We start from the raw sequence: 13,873 nt of genomic DNA on the forward strand, positions 1-13,873 counted from the left end.
TGGTGGTGGCCTGCAATGCACGGCCAAGTGAGGTGGTTGAGGCAGATACGTTAGCGACCTTTAAGACTTATCTGGATAGGCACATGAACAGATGGGGTACAGAAGGATCCAGGCTGTTGGTCTAGATAGGACACATGATGGGCGCAGGCTTGGAGGGTCGAAGGTCACGTTCCTGTGCTGTATTCTTCTTTGTTCTTATGGGGGGAGGGAGAACCTTCTTAAAATTTCAGGCACAGAGAGAGAGACAGGGAGAGGGAGAGACTTCTGGGTCCTTGTTTCCTGGCTGTTTAACAGAACTGAAGAAAAGATGGCATTCTCCAGAAGACTCACTGTCTTCCCTGAAAGTTGTTGACTGGCTTCACCAACACAGGCCACAATAGGAGAAGATTGAAAATCTTATAAGCACTGATTGGCTGCTTGCCAAGTCTGTCAAGCGACATCACGGATTCTGCCACAGAACCCAAGGGGATGTTTCTGGACCAGCCCATCTGAAAGGGGGTTTGTCCCAGTGTCCAAAGACTACAATTTAAACAGAAATCCCAAAGGCTGTAGTAACTTAGCAGCAGCTAGTCCCGAAGGATGTATATCAGAACAGGCAGCAGGATGGGATGTAGTAGTCACCACTGTTGTATTATATACTGCATACGAGGGTATTACGGTAAGGCCCCTGTACTACAGGTACGGGGGTAGATCCCTGCCTGCTGGCTCCGCCCAGTAGGCAGAGTATAAATGTGTGGGCTCTCCGAGCTGCAGCCATTTCGGCAGCAGCTGCTGGAGGCTGCACATCTCTGTGTAATAAAGCCTCGATTACTCTCTACTCTCGTCTCGTCGTAATTGATAGCGCATCAATTTATTACGCAGAGATTTTAAAACGATAGATCTCCGCATCAAGCCTGATCGCCTGTAGCTGCATCCTCAATCTTCCTCGCCTCAGACCACGTGCGGCCCATGGGCGCCGCCATCTTCCCTGCCTCAGGATGCCTGCTCATCGGACACCTCATCGGGCCTCTCATCGCCTGCAACCGCCGCCGGCCAGCCACGCCTGGCATCCGTCACGATCGACCAGACACGATCGCACAACCTCGTGACCGCGTCGACGACGGTGAAAATCGACGGGCACAAGATCTCCTGCCTTCTGGACTCCGGGAGCACTGAGAGCTTCATTCACCCCGATACGGTGCTGCTCCCTCGCGGTACACCCCGCTAACCCTGCCTGCTGGACTCCGGGGGCACCGAGAGCTTCATTCACCCCGATACGGTGCTGCTCCCTCGCGGTACACCCCGCTAACCCTGCCTGCTGGGCTCCGGGGGCACCGAGAGCTTCATTCACCCCGATACGGTGCTGCTCCCTCGCGGTACACCCCGCTAACCCTGCCTGCTGGGCTCCGGGGGCACTGAGAGCTTCATTCACCCCGATACGGCGCTGCTCCCTCGCGGTACACCCCGCTAACCCTGCCTGCTGGGCTCCGGGGGCACTGAGAGCTTCACTCACCCCGATACGGTGCTGCTCCCTCGCGGTACACCCCGCTAACCCTGCCTGCTGGGCTCCGGGGGCACTGAGAGCTTCATTCACCCCGATACGGCGCTGCTCCCTCGCGAATCACCCCATCAACCAGAGAATCTCCCTGGCCTCCGGATCCCACTCCGTGGCGATCCGGGGGTACTGCACTGCCACCCTCACCATCCAGGGCGTAGAGTTCAGCGGCTTCCGGCTCTACGTCCTCCCCAACCTCTGTGCTGCCCTGCTACTCGGCCTGGACTTCCAGTGCAACCTCCAGAGCCTAACCCTGAAATTTGGCGGGCCCCTACCACCCCTCACTGTGTGCGGCCTCGCGACCCTAAAAGTCAACCCACCTTCCCTGTTTGTGAACCTCACCCCGGATTGCAAACCCGTCGCCACCAGGAGCAGACGGTACAGCACCCAGGACACGACCTTCATCAGGTCCGAGGTCCAGCGACTGCTTCGGGAGGGTATTATCGAGGCCAGCAACAGCCCCTGGAGAGCCCAAGTAGTAGTTGTGAAAACCGGGAAGAAAAACAGGATGGTTGTTGACTACAGCCAGACCATCAATCGGTACACACAGCTCGACGCGTACCCCCTCCCACGCATACCTGATATGGTCAATCATATTGCACAGAACCGGGTCTTCTCAACAGTGGACCTGAAATCTGCCGACCACCAGCTCCCCATTCGCAAGGCGGACCGCCCATACACTGCGTTTGAAGCGGACGGCCACCTTTACCACTTCCTCAGGGTTCCCTTCGGCGTCACTAACGGGGTCTCGGTCTTTCAACGGGAGATGGACCGAATGGTTGACCGGTACGGACTGCGGGCCACCTTACCATACTTGGACAACGTCACCATCTGCGGCCACGACCAGCAGGACCATGACGCTAACCTTTCCAAATCAATCGCATGCGCCCCCTCATGGAAATCCCCCTCCTCCACTGCCCCAAGGCTCTCAAACGGTGCCTGGGGTTCTTCTCGTACTACGCCCAGTGGGTCCCTAACCACGCGGACAAGGCCCGCCCACTCATTCACTCCACCGCTTTCCCCCTAACGGCCAAGGCTCACCAGGCCTTCAACCGTATCAAGGCCGACATCGCCAAGGCCGCGATGCACGCGGTCGACGAGACGCTCCCCTTCCAAGTGGAGAGCGATGCATCAGGCATCGCTCTGGCTGCCACCCTCAACCAGGCAGGCAGGCCCGTGGCATTCTTTTCCCGCACCCTCCATGCCTCCGAAATTCAACACTCCTCTGTTGAAAAATAGGCCCAAGCCATTGTTGAAGCTGTGCGGCATTGGAGGCATTACCTGGCCGGCAGGAGATTCACTCTCCTCACTGACCAATAGTCGGTTACTTTCATGTTTAATAACACACAGCGGGGCAAGATCAAAAATGATAAAATCTTGAGGTGGAGGATCGAGCTTTCCACCTACAACTACGAGATTTTGTATTGCCCCGGTAAACTCATCGAGCCCCCCCCCCCCCCCCCCCCCCCCCCCCCCCCGGGATGCTATGTCCCGAGGTACATGTGCCAGAGCACAAGTAGACCGACTCCGGACTCTGCACGACGATCTCTGTCACCCAGGGGTCACCCGCTTTTATCACTTCATAAAGGCCCACAATCTGCCCTACTCCATCGAGGAAGTCAGGGCTATAACCAGAGACTGCCAGGTCTGCGCTGAGTGTAAGCCGCACTTCTACCGGCCAGACCGTGCGCCTGGTGAACGCCTCAGCGTGGATTTCAAAGGGCCCCTCCCCTCCACCAACATGTACTTTCTCAATGTGGTCGACGAGTACTCCAGATTCCCCTTTGCCATCCCATGCCCCGACATGACGTCTGCCACCATCATCAAAGCCCTCAACACCATCTTCGCTCTGTTCGGTTTCCCCGCCTACATCCACAGCGACCGGGGATCCTCATTCATGAGCGATGAGCTGCGTCAGTTCCTGCTCAGCAGGGGTATCGCCTCCAGCAGGACGACCAGCTACAACCCCCGGGGAAACGGGCAGGTGGAGCGGGAGAATGGGACGGTCTGGAAGGCCGTCCAGCTGGCCCTACAGTCCAGAAATCTCCCGGCCTCCCACTCGCAGGAGGTCCTCCCCAACGCCCTTCACTCCATTCGGTCGCTCCAGTGCACCACGACTAATGAAACCCCCCATGAACATCTCTTTGCCTTCCCCAGGAAGTCCACCTCCGGGGTTTTGCTCCCAACATGGCCGGCAACTCCAGGACCCGTTCTCCTCTGCAAGCACGTGCGGCTACACAGGGCGGACCCGTTGGTTGAGAGGGTACAGCTACTCCACGCAAACCCACGGTATACCTACGTAGCGTTCGCCGACGGCCGCCAAGACACAGTCTCCATCCGGGATCTGGCACCAGCTGGGTCCCCACACACACCCCTCCTCTGCCCCAGCGCCACCCTCCCTTCCCCCTGCGCACCACACCCCAGCCCCCGCTCCAGGATGATCCACCCTCCCCTTGGCTCCACCCGTGGATGAAGATGATGCTGACGCACTCCCGGAGTCACCGACGACCGAACCGATGCCGGCATCAACACCTGCGGCGCTCGCAACGGCGGATCAAGGCTCCCGACCGTCTAAATTTGTCACCTCTTTCTATATTTTTTTAACAACCTGTATGTAAATAGTTTCCACCACCCCCGCTGGACTCTTTTTTAACAGGGGGTGAATGTGGTAGTCACCACTGTTGTATTGTGTATACTGCATACGAGGGTATTACGGTAAGGCCCCTGTACTACAGGTACGGGGGTAGATCCCTGCCTGCTGGCCCCGCCCAGTAGGCGGAGTATAAATGTGTGCGGTCACCGTACAGCAGCCATTTCGGCAGCAGCTGCTGGAGGCTCTACATCTCTGCGTAATAAAGCCTCGATTACACTCTACTCTCGTCTCGTTGTAATTGATATCGTGCATCAGGGCATTAAAAAGGGAACACAGGACACACAGACAATATTCTAACACCATGGACTGGATAGAATGCTGTTCATGTTCCCTTCGATTTTCGCTGAAGGCCTTGGGACCATTAATAGATCTATGGACACAATCACTGTGGAAGAAAATGCCCAGGCCCGGTATTTCCACCCCCACCCCCCGCCCCCGCCCTGTGCTGTATGAACTCAGCGGCAAATTAGACCAGGAATTGGTCCGTTAGGAGCAGTTGAGGATTATTCCCCCTGTCCACTTTGCCTATTGGGCTGCACGTGGTCCCCGTATTGAAGCCGGATGGTTCAGTGCGGCTCTGTGCGGATTACAGAATGACTATGAACCGCGTATCCCGCCTTGACCGTTACCCGGTCCCTCGGATCGAGGATGTCTGTCCGGACAAGCTGCAGAAAATGTTCACTAAGCTGAACATGAGCCACACGTACCTGCAGCTGGAGCTCGAGGCAAGTTCCCGGAAATATGTAACAATCAATCGGGGATTGCTCGAGTATACGCGGTTGATGTTCGGAGTCCCCTGGACTTGTGCAATTTTACAGAGGGTTATGGAGAATATCTTGTGAGGGTTGCCAAGGGTGACCGGCTACCTGGATCATGTTCTCATCACCGGTACCTTGCATCAGGAACACGTGGAGAACCTAACCGAGGGCCTCGAGCGGTTTGCTCGGCCCAGGGTCCGTCTCTGGAGGGGGAAGTGCGTTTCCCACGTGCCAAAGGTCATGTATCTTGGCTACTGGATCAATAGACGAGGGTTCCACCCAGTGGAGGAAAAGGTGCGGGTGACTTGCCAGGTCCACACCCCTCACGACTAAGCGGAACTCCGCTCATTCCTCGGCCTGGTGAACTATTACAGGAAGTTCATACCCAGGATGCCACGCTGTTCACTCCACTCTGCTGAAGAAGGGACAGAGGTGGCAGTGCGCCCCCCCCCCCCCCCCCCCCCCGCACCAGAAAGCAGTTTGCAAGGTGAAGCAGCCGCTCTGCTCAAATGAATTGCTGACCCAGACAAGCTGCTGCTCCTCCAATGTGATGCCTGTGTGGGTTGGAGAGAGTAGGGTTACGGGTTTTTGGGATGTGGGTTAGTGCCAGGGTCACAGTGCTGCCTACTCACTCTGAGCAGGTTGTGCAGTTTTTACGGCATTGCTGGCCCGGCTGGACGGAGTTGCTGGTGGCGCTGACAACCTCTGCCACCTGTGCCCAGGCACGGCGAATGGGCTTCCTCCTTCCCGGGCCAGGGTACAGGGCGGACTCCCTCTGATCCACGGCGTCCAGGCGGGTGTCAATCCTGGGGCTGTGCGTCTTCCTGCCATCTTGTCGGCTGGGGTGGCGTCTGTGGGGAGTGCAGTGTGTATCTGCGGGGAGGGCAGAGTGTATCTGTGGGGAGGGCAGTGTGTATCTGTGGGGAGTGCAGTGTGTATCTGTGGGGAGGGCAGTGTGTGTGGGGAGGGCAGTGTGTATCTGCGGGGAGGGCAGAGTGTATCTGTGGGGAGGGCAGTGTGTATCTGTGAGGAGTGCAGTGTGTATCTGTGGGGAGGGCAGTGTGTATCTGTGGGGAGTGCAGTGTGTATCTGTGGGGAGGGCAGTGTGTATCTGTGGGGAGGGCAGTGTGTATCTGTGGGGAGGGCAGTGTGTATCTGTGGGGAGTGCAGTGTGTATCTGTGGGGAGGGCAGTGTGTGTGGGGAGGGCAGTGTGTATCTGTGGGGAGGGCAGTGTGTGTGGGGAGGGCAGTGTGTATCTGTGGGGAGTGCAGTGTGTATCTGTGGGGAGTGCAGTGTGTATCTGTGGGGAGTGCAGTGTGTATCTGTGGGGAGGGCAGTGAGTGTGGGGAGTGCAGTGTGTATCTGTGGGGAGGGCAGTGTGTATCTGTGGGGAGTGCAGTGTGTATCTGTGGGGAGTGCAGTGTGTATCTGTGGGGAGGGCAGTGTGTATCTGTGGGGAGGGCAGTGTGTATCTGTGGGGAGTGCAGTGTGTGTGGGGAGGGCAGTGTGTATCTGTGGGGAGTGCAGTGTGTATCTGTGGGGAGTGCAGTGTGTGTGGGGAGGGCAGTGTGTATCTGTGGGGAGTGCAGTGTGTGGCTGTGGGGAGGGCAGTGTGTATCTGTGGGGAGGGCAGTGTGTATCTGTGGGGAGGGCAGTGTGTATCTGTGGGGAGGGCAGTGTGTATCTGTGGGGAGTGCAGTGTGTATCTGTGGGGAGGGCAGTGTGTGTGGGGAGGGCAGTGTGTGTGGGGAGGGCAGTGTGTATCTGTGGGGAGTGCAGTGTGTATCTGTGGGGAGTGCAGTGTGTATCTGTGGGGAGGGCAGTGTGTATCTGTGGGGAGGGCAGTGTGTGTCTGTGGGGAGTGCAGTGTGTATCTGTGGGGAGTGCAGTGTGTGTGGGGAGTGCAGTGTGTATCTGTGGGGAGTGCAGTGTGTGTGGGGAGTGCAGTGTGTATCTGTGGGGAGTGCAGTGTGAATCTGTGGGGAGGGCAGTGTGTATCTCTGGGAAATGCAGTGTGTATCTGTGGGGAGGGCAGTGTGTATCTGTGGGGAGTGCAGTGTGTGTGGGGAGGGCAGTGTGTGTGGGGAGGGCAGTGTGTATCTGTGGGGAGGGCAGTGTGTGTCTGTGGGGAGGGCAGTGTGTATCTGTGGGGAGGGCAGTGTGTATCTGTGGGGAGGGCAGTGTGTGTGGGGAGGGCAGTGTGTATCTGTGGGGAGGGCAGTGTGTATCTGTGGGGAGGGCAGTGTGTATCTGTGGGGAGTGCAGTGTGTATCTGTGGGGAGTGCAGTGTGTGTGGGGAGGGCAGTGTGTATCTGTGGGGAGGGCAGTGTGTATCTGTGGGGAGGGCAGTGTGTATCTGTGGGGAGTGCAGTGTGTGTCTGTGGGGAGGGCAGTGTGTATCTGTGGGGAGTGCAGTGTGTGTGGGGAGTGCAGTGTGTATCTGTGGGGAGGGCAGTGTGTATCTGTGGGGAGTGCAGTGTGTATCTGTGGGGAGTGCAGTGTGTATCTGTGGGGAGGGCAGTGTGTGTGGGGAGGGCAGTGTGTATCTGTGGGGAGTGCAGTGTGTGTCTGTGGGGAGGGCAGTGTGTATCTGTGGGGAGGGCAGTGTGTATCTGTGGGGAGGGCAGTGTGTATCTGTGGGGAGGGCAGTGTGTATCTGTGGGGAGGGCAGTGTGTATCTGTGGGGAGGGCAGTGTGTATCTGTGGGGAGGGCAGTGTGTATCTGTGGGGAGTGCAGTGTGTGTGGGGAGGGCAGTGTGTATCTGTGGGGAGGGCAGTGTGTATCTGTGGGGAGGGCAGTGTGTATCTGTGGGGAGGGCAGTGTGTAACTGTGGGGAGTGCAGTGTGTGTCTGTGGGGAGGGCAGTGTGTATCTGTGGGGAGGGCACTGTGTGGCTGTGGGGAGGGCAGTGTGTATCTGTGGGGAGGGCAGTGTGTATCTGTGGGGAGTGCAGTGTGTGTGGGGAGGGCAGTGTGTATCTGTGGGGAGGGCAGTGTGTATCTGTGGGGAGGGCAGTGTGTATCTGTGGGGAGTGCAGTGTGTATCTGTGGGAAGGGCAGTGTGTGTGGGGAGTGCAGTGTGTATCTGTGGGGAGGGCAGTGTGTGTGGGGAGGGCAGTGTGTATCTGTGGGGAGGGCAGTGTGTGTGGGGGAGGGCAGTGTGTGTGGGGAGGGCAGTGTGTATCTGTGGGGAGTGCAGTGTGTATCTGTGGGGAGGGCAGTGTGTGTGGGGAGTGCAGTGTGTATCTGTGGGGAGGGCAGTGTGTATCTGTGGGGAGTGCAGTGTGTATCTGTGGGGAGTGCAGTGTGTGTGGGGAGGGCAGTGTGTATCTGTGGGGAGGGCAGTGTGTATCTGTGGGGAGGGCAGTGTGTATCTGTGGGGAGTGAAGTGTGTATCTGTGGGGAGTGCAGTGTGTATCTGAGGGGAGGGCAGTGTGTATCTGTGGGGAGGGCAGTGTGTGTGGGGAGTGCAGTGTGTATCTGTGGGGAGTGCAGTGTGTATCTGTGGGGAGTGCAGTGTGTATCTGTGGGGAGTGCAGTGTGTATCTGTGGGGAGGGCAGTGTGTATCTGTGGGGAGGGCAGTGTGTGTGGGGAGTGCAGTGTGTATCTGTGGGGAGTGCAGTGTGTATCTGTGGGGAGGGCAGTGTGTATCTGTGGGGAGTGCAGTGTGTGTGGGGAGGGCAGTGTGTATCTGTGGGGAGGGCAGTGTGTGTGGGGAGTGCAGTGTGTATCTGTGGGGAGGGCAGTGTGTATCTGTGGGGAGGGCAGTGTGTATCTGTGGGAAGGGCAGTGTGTATCTGTGGGGAGGGCAGTGTGTATCTGTGGGGAGTGCAGTGTGTATCTGTGGGGAGTGCAGTGTGTATCTGTGGGGAGTGCAGTGTGTGTCTGTGGGGAGTGCAGTGTGTGTCTGTGGGGAGGGCAGTGTGTATCTGTGGGGAGTGCAGTGTGTATCTGTGGGGAGTGCAGTGTGTATCTGTGGGGAGGGCAGTGTGTATCTGTGGGGAGTGCAGTGTGTATCTGTGGGGAGTGCAGTGTGTATCTGTGGGAGTGCAGTGTGTATCTGTGGGGAGGGCAGTGTGTATCTGTGGGGAGGGCAGTGTGTGTGGGGAGTGCAGTGTGTATCTGTGGGGAGTGCAGTGTGTATCTGTGGGGAGGGCAGTGAGTGTGGGGAGTGCAGTGTGTATCTGTGGGGAGAGCAGTGTGTATCTGTGGGGAGTGCAGTGTGTATCTGTGGGGAGTGCAGTGTGTATCTGTGGGGAGGGCAGTGTGTATCTGTGGGGAGGGCAGTGTGTATCTGTGGGGAGTGCAGTGTGTGTGGGGAGGGCAGTGTGTATCTGTGGGGAGTGCAGTGTGTATCTGTGGGGAGTGCAGTGTGTGTGGGGAGGGCAGTGTGTATCTGTGGGGAGTGCAGTGTGTGGCTGTGGGGAGGGCAGTGTGTATCTGTGGGGAGGGCAGTGTGTATCTGTGGGGAGTGCAGTGTGTATCTGTGGGGAGGGCAGTGTGTATCTGTGGGGAGTGCAGTGTGTATCTGTGGGGAGGGCAGTGTGTGTGGGGAGGGCAGTGTGTGTGGGGAGGGCAGTGTGTATCTGTGGGGAGTGCAGTGTGTATCTGTGGGGAGTGCAGTGTGTATCTGTGGGGAGGGCAGTGTGTATCTGTGGGGAGGGCAGTGTGTGTCTGTGGGGAGTGCAGTGTGTATCTGTGGGGAGTGCAGTGTGTGTGGGGAGTGCAGTGTGTATCTGTGGGGAGTGCAGTGTGAATCTGTGGGGAGGGCAGTGTGTATCTCTGGGAAATGCAGTGTATATCTGTGGGGAGGGCAGTGTGTATCTGTGGGGAGTGCAGTGTGTGTGGGGAGGGCAGTGTGTGTGGGGAGGGCAGTGTGTATCTGTGGGGAGGGCAGTGTGTGTCTGTGGGGAGGGCAGTGTGTATCTGTGGGGAGGGCAGTGTGTATCTGTGGGGAGGGCAGTGTGTGTGGGGAGGGCAGTGTGTATCTGTGGGGAGGGCAGTGTGTATCTGTGGGGAGGGCAGTGTGTATCTGTGGGGAGTGCAGTGTGTATCTGTGGGCAGTGCAGTGTGTGTGGGGAGGGCAGTGTGTATCTGTGGGGAGGGCAGTGTGTATCTGTGGGGAGGGCAGTGTGTATCTGTGGGGAGTGCAGTGTGTGTCTGTGGGGAGGGCAGTGTGTATCTGTGGGGAGTGCAGTGTGTGTGGGGAGTGCAGTGTGTATCTGTGGGGAGGGCAGTGTGTATCTGTGGGGAGTGCAGTGTGTATCTGTGGGGAGTGCAGTGTGTATCTGTGGGGAGGGCAGTGTGTGTGGGGAGGGCAGTGTGTATCTGTGGGGAGTGCAGTGTGTGTCTGTGGGGAGGGCAGTGTGTATCTGTGGGGAGGGCAGTGTGTATCTGTGGGGAGGGCAGTGTGTATCTGTGGGGAGGGCAGTGTGTATCTGTGGGGAGGGCAGTGTGTATCTGTGGGGAGGGCAGTGTGTATCTGTGGGGAGGGCACTGTGTGGCTGTGGGGAGGGCAGTGTGTATCTGTGGGGAGGGCAGTGTGTATCTGTGGGGAGTGCAGTGTGTGTGGGGAGGGCAGTGTGTATCTGTGGGGAGGGCAGTGTGTATCTGTGGGGAGGGCAGTGTGTATCTGTGGGGAGTGCAGTGTGTATCTGTGGGAAGGGCAGTGTGTGTGGGGAGTGCAGTGTGTATCTGTGGGGAGGGCAGTGTGTGTGGGGAGGGCAGTGTGTATCTGTGGGGAGGGCAGTGTGTGTGGGGAGGGCAGTGTGTGTGGGGAGGGCAGTGTGTATCTGTGGGGAGTGCAGTGTGTATCTGTGGGGAGGGCAGTGTGTGTGGGGAGTGCAGTGTGTATCTGTGGGGAGGGCAGTGTGTATCTGTGGGGAGTGCAGTGTGTATCTGTGGGGAGTGCAGTGTGTGTGGGGAGGGCAGTGTGTATCTGTGGGGAGGGCAGTGTGTATCTGTGGGGAGGGCAGTGTGTGTGGGGAGGGCAGTGTGTATCTGTGGGGAGGGCAGTGTGTGGCTGTGGGGAGGGCAGTGTGTATCTGTGGGGAGGGCAGTGTGTATCTGTGGGGAGTGCAGTGTGTGTGGGGAGGGCAGTGTGTATCTGTGGGGAGGGCAGTGTGTATCTGTGGGGAGGGCAGTGTGTATCTGTGGGGAGTGCAGTGTGTGTGGGGAGGGCAGTGTGTATCTCTGGGGAGGGCAGTGTGTATCTGTGGGGAGGGCAGTGTGTATCTGTGGGGAGTGCAGTGTGTATCTGTGGGAAGGGCAGTGTGTGTGGGGAGTGCAGTGTGTATCTGTGGGGAGGGCAGTGTGTGTGGGGAGGGCAGTGTGTATCTGTGGGGAGGGCAGTGTGTGTGGGGAGGGCAGTGTGTGTGGGGAGGGCAGTGTGTATCTGTGGGGAGTGCAGTGTGTATCTGTGGGGAGGGCAGTGTGTGTGGGGAGTGCAGTGTGTATCTGTGGGGAGGGCAGTGTGTATCTGTGGGGAGTGCAGTGTGTATCTGTGGGGAGTGCAGTGTGTGTGGGGAGGGCAGTGTGTATCTGTGGGGAGGGCAGTGTGTATCTGTGGGGAGGGCAGTGTGTATCTGTGGGGAGTGAAGTGTGTATCTGTGGGGAGTGCAGTGTGTATCTGAGGGGAGGGCAGTGTGTATCTGTGGGGAGGGCAATGTGTGTGGGGAGTGCAGTGTGTATCTGTGGGGAGTGCAGTGTGTATCTGTGGGGAGTGCAGTGTGTATCTGTGGGGAGTGCAGTGTGTATCTGTGGGGAGGGCAGTGTGTATCTGTGGGGAGGGCAGTGTGTGTGGGGAGTGCAGTGTGTATCTGTGGGGAGTGCAGTGTGTATCTGTGGGGAGGGCAGTGTGTATCTGTGGGGAGTGCAGTGTGTGTGGGGAGGGCAGTGTGTATCTGTGGGGAGGGCAGTGTGTGTGGGGAGTGCAGTGTGTATCTGTGGGGAGGGCAGTGTGTATCTGTGGGGAGGGCAGTGTGTATCTGTGGGAAGGGCAGTGTGTATCTGTGGGGAGGGCAGTGTGTATCTGTGGGGAGTGCAGTGTGTATCTGTGGGGAGTGCAGTGTGTATCTGTGGGGAGTGCAGTGTGTGTGGGGAGTGCAGTGTGTATCTGTTGGGAGGGCAGTGTGTGTGGGGAGGGCAGTGTGTATCTGTGGGGAGTGCAGTGTGTGTGGGGAGTGCAGTGTGTATCTGTGGGGAGTGCAGTGTGTGTGGGGAGTGCAGTGTGTATCTGTGGGGAGGGCAGTGTGTGTGGGGAGTGCAGTGTGTATCTGTGGGGAGGGCAGTGTGTATCTGTGGGGAGTGCAGTGTGTATCTGTGGGGAGGGCAGTGTGTGGCTGTGGGGAGGGCAGTGTGTATCTGTGGGGAGGGCAGTGTGTATCTGTGGGGAGGGCAGTGTGTGTGGGGAGTGCAGTGTGTATCTGTGGGGAGTGCAGTGTGTATCTGTGGGGAGGGCAGTGTGTATCTGTGGGGAGGGCAGTGTGTATCTGTGGGGAGTGCAGTGTGTATCTGTGGGGAGGGCAGTGTGTATCTGTGGGGAGTGCAGTGTGTGTGGGGAGGGCAGTGTGTGTGGGGAGGGCAGTGTGTATCTGTGGGGAGGGCAGTGTGTGTCTGTGGGGAGGGCAGTGTGTATCTGTGGGCAGTGCAGTGTGTGTGGGGAGGGCAGTGTGTATCTGTGGGGAGGGCAGTGTGTGTGGGGAGGGCAGTGTGTATCTGTGGGGAGGGCAGTGTGTATCTGTGGGGAGGGCAGTGTGTATCTGTGGGGAGTGCAGTGTGTGTCTGTGGGGAGGGCAGTGTGTATCTGTGGGCAGTGCAGTGTGTGTGGGGAGTGCAGTGTGTATCTGTGGGGAGTGCAGTGTGTATCTGTGGGGAGTGCAGTGTGTATCTGTGGGGAGGGCAGTGTGTGTGGGGAGGGCAGTGTGTATCTGCGGGGAGTGCAGTGTGTGTCTGTGGGGAGGGCAGTGTGTATCTGTGGGGAGGGCAGTGTGTATCTGTGGGGAGGGCAGTGTGTATCTGTGGGGAGGGCAGTGTGGTATCTGTGGGGAGGGCAGTGTGTATCTGTGGGGAGGGCAGTGTGTATCTGTGGGGAGGGCAGTGTGTATCTGTGGGGAGGGCAGTGTGTAACTGTGGGGATTGCAGTGTGTGTCTGTGGGGAGGGCAGTGTGTATCTGTGGGGAGGGCACTGTGTGGCTGTGGGGAGGGCAGTGTGTATCTGTGGGGAGGGCAGTGTGTATCTGTGGGGAGTGCAGTGTGTGTGGGGAGGGCAGTGTGTATCTGTGGGGAGGGCAGTGTGTATCTGTGGGGAGGGCAGTGTATATCTGCGGGGAGTGCAGTGTGTATCTGTGGGAAGGGCAGTGTGTGTGGGGAGTGCAGTGTGTATCTGTGGGGAGGGCAGTGTGTGTGGGGAGGGCAGTGTGTATCTGTGGGGAGTGCAGTGTGTATCTGTGGGGAGGGCAGTGTGTATCTGTGGGGAGGGCAGTGTGTATCTGTGGGGAGGGCAGTGTGTGTGGGGAGTGCAGTGTGTATCTGTGGGGACGGCAGTGTGTATCTGTGGGGAGGGCAGTGTGTGTGGGGAGGGCAGTGTGTATCTGTGGGGAGTGCAGTGTGTATCTGTGGGAGTGCAGTGTGTGTGGGGAGGGCAGTGTGTATCTGTGGGGAGGGCAGTGTGTATCTGTGGGGAGGGCAGTGTGTATCTGTGGGAAGGGCAGTGTGTGTGGGGAGTGCAGTGTGTATCTGTGGGGAGTGCAGTGTGTGTGGGGAGGGCAGTGTGTATCTGTGGGGGAGGGCAGTGTGTGTGGGGAGTGCAGTGTGTATCTGTGGGGAGTGCAGTGTGTATCTGTGGGGAGTGCAGTGTGTGCGGGGAGGGCAGTGTGTATCTGTGGGGAGGGCAGTGTGTATCTGTGGGGAGGGCAGTGTGTATCTGT

This window comes from Scyliorhinus canicula, chromosome 3 (genome assembly GCF_902713615.1).
Source record: "Scyliorhinus canicula chromosome 3, sScyCan1.1, whole genome shotgun sequence".
NCBI classification, from domain to species: Eukaryota; Metazoa; Chordata; class Chondrichthyes; order Carcharhiniformes; family Scyliorhinidae; genus Scyliorhinus; species Scyliorhinus canicula.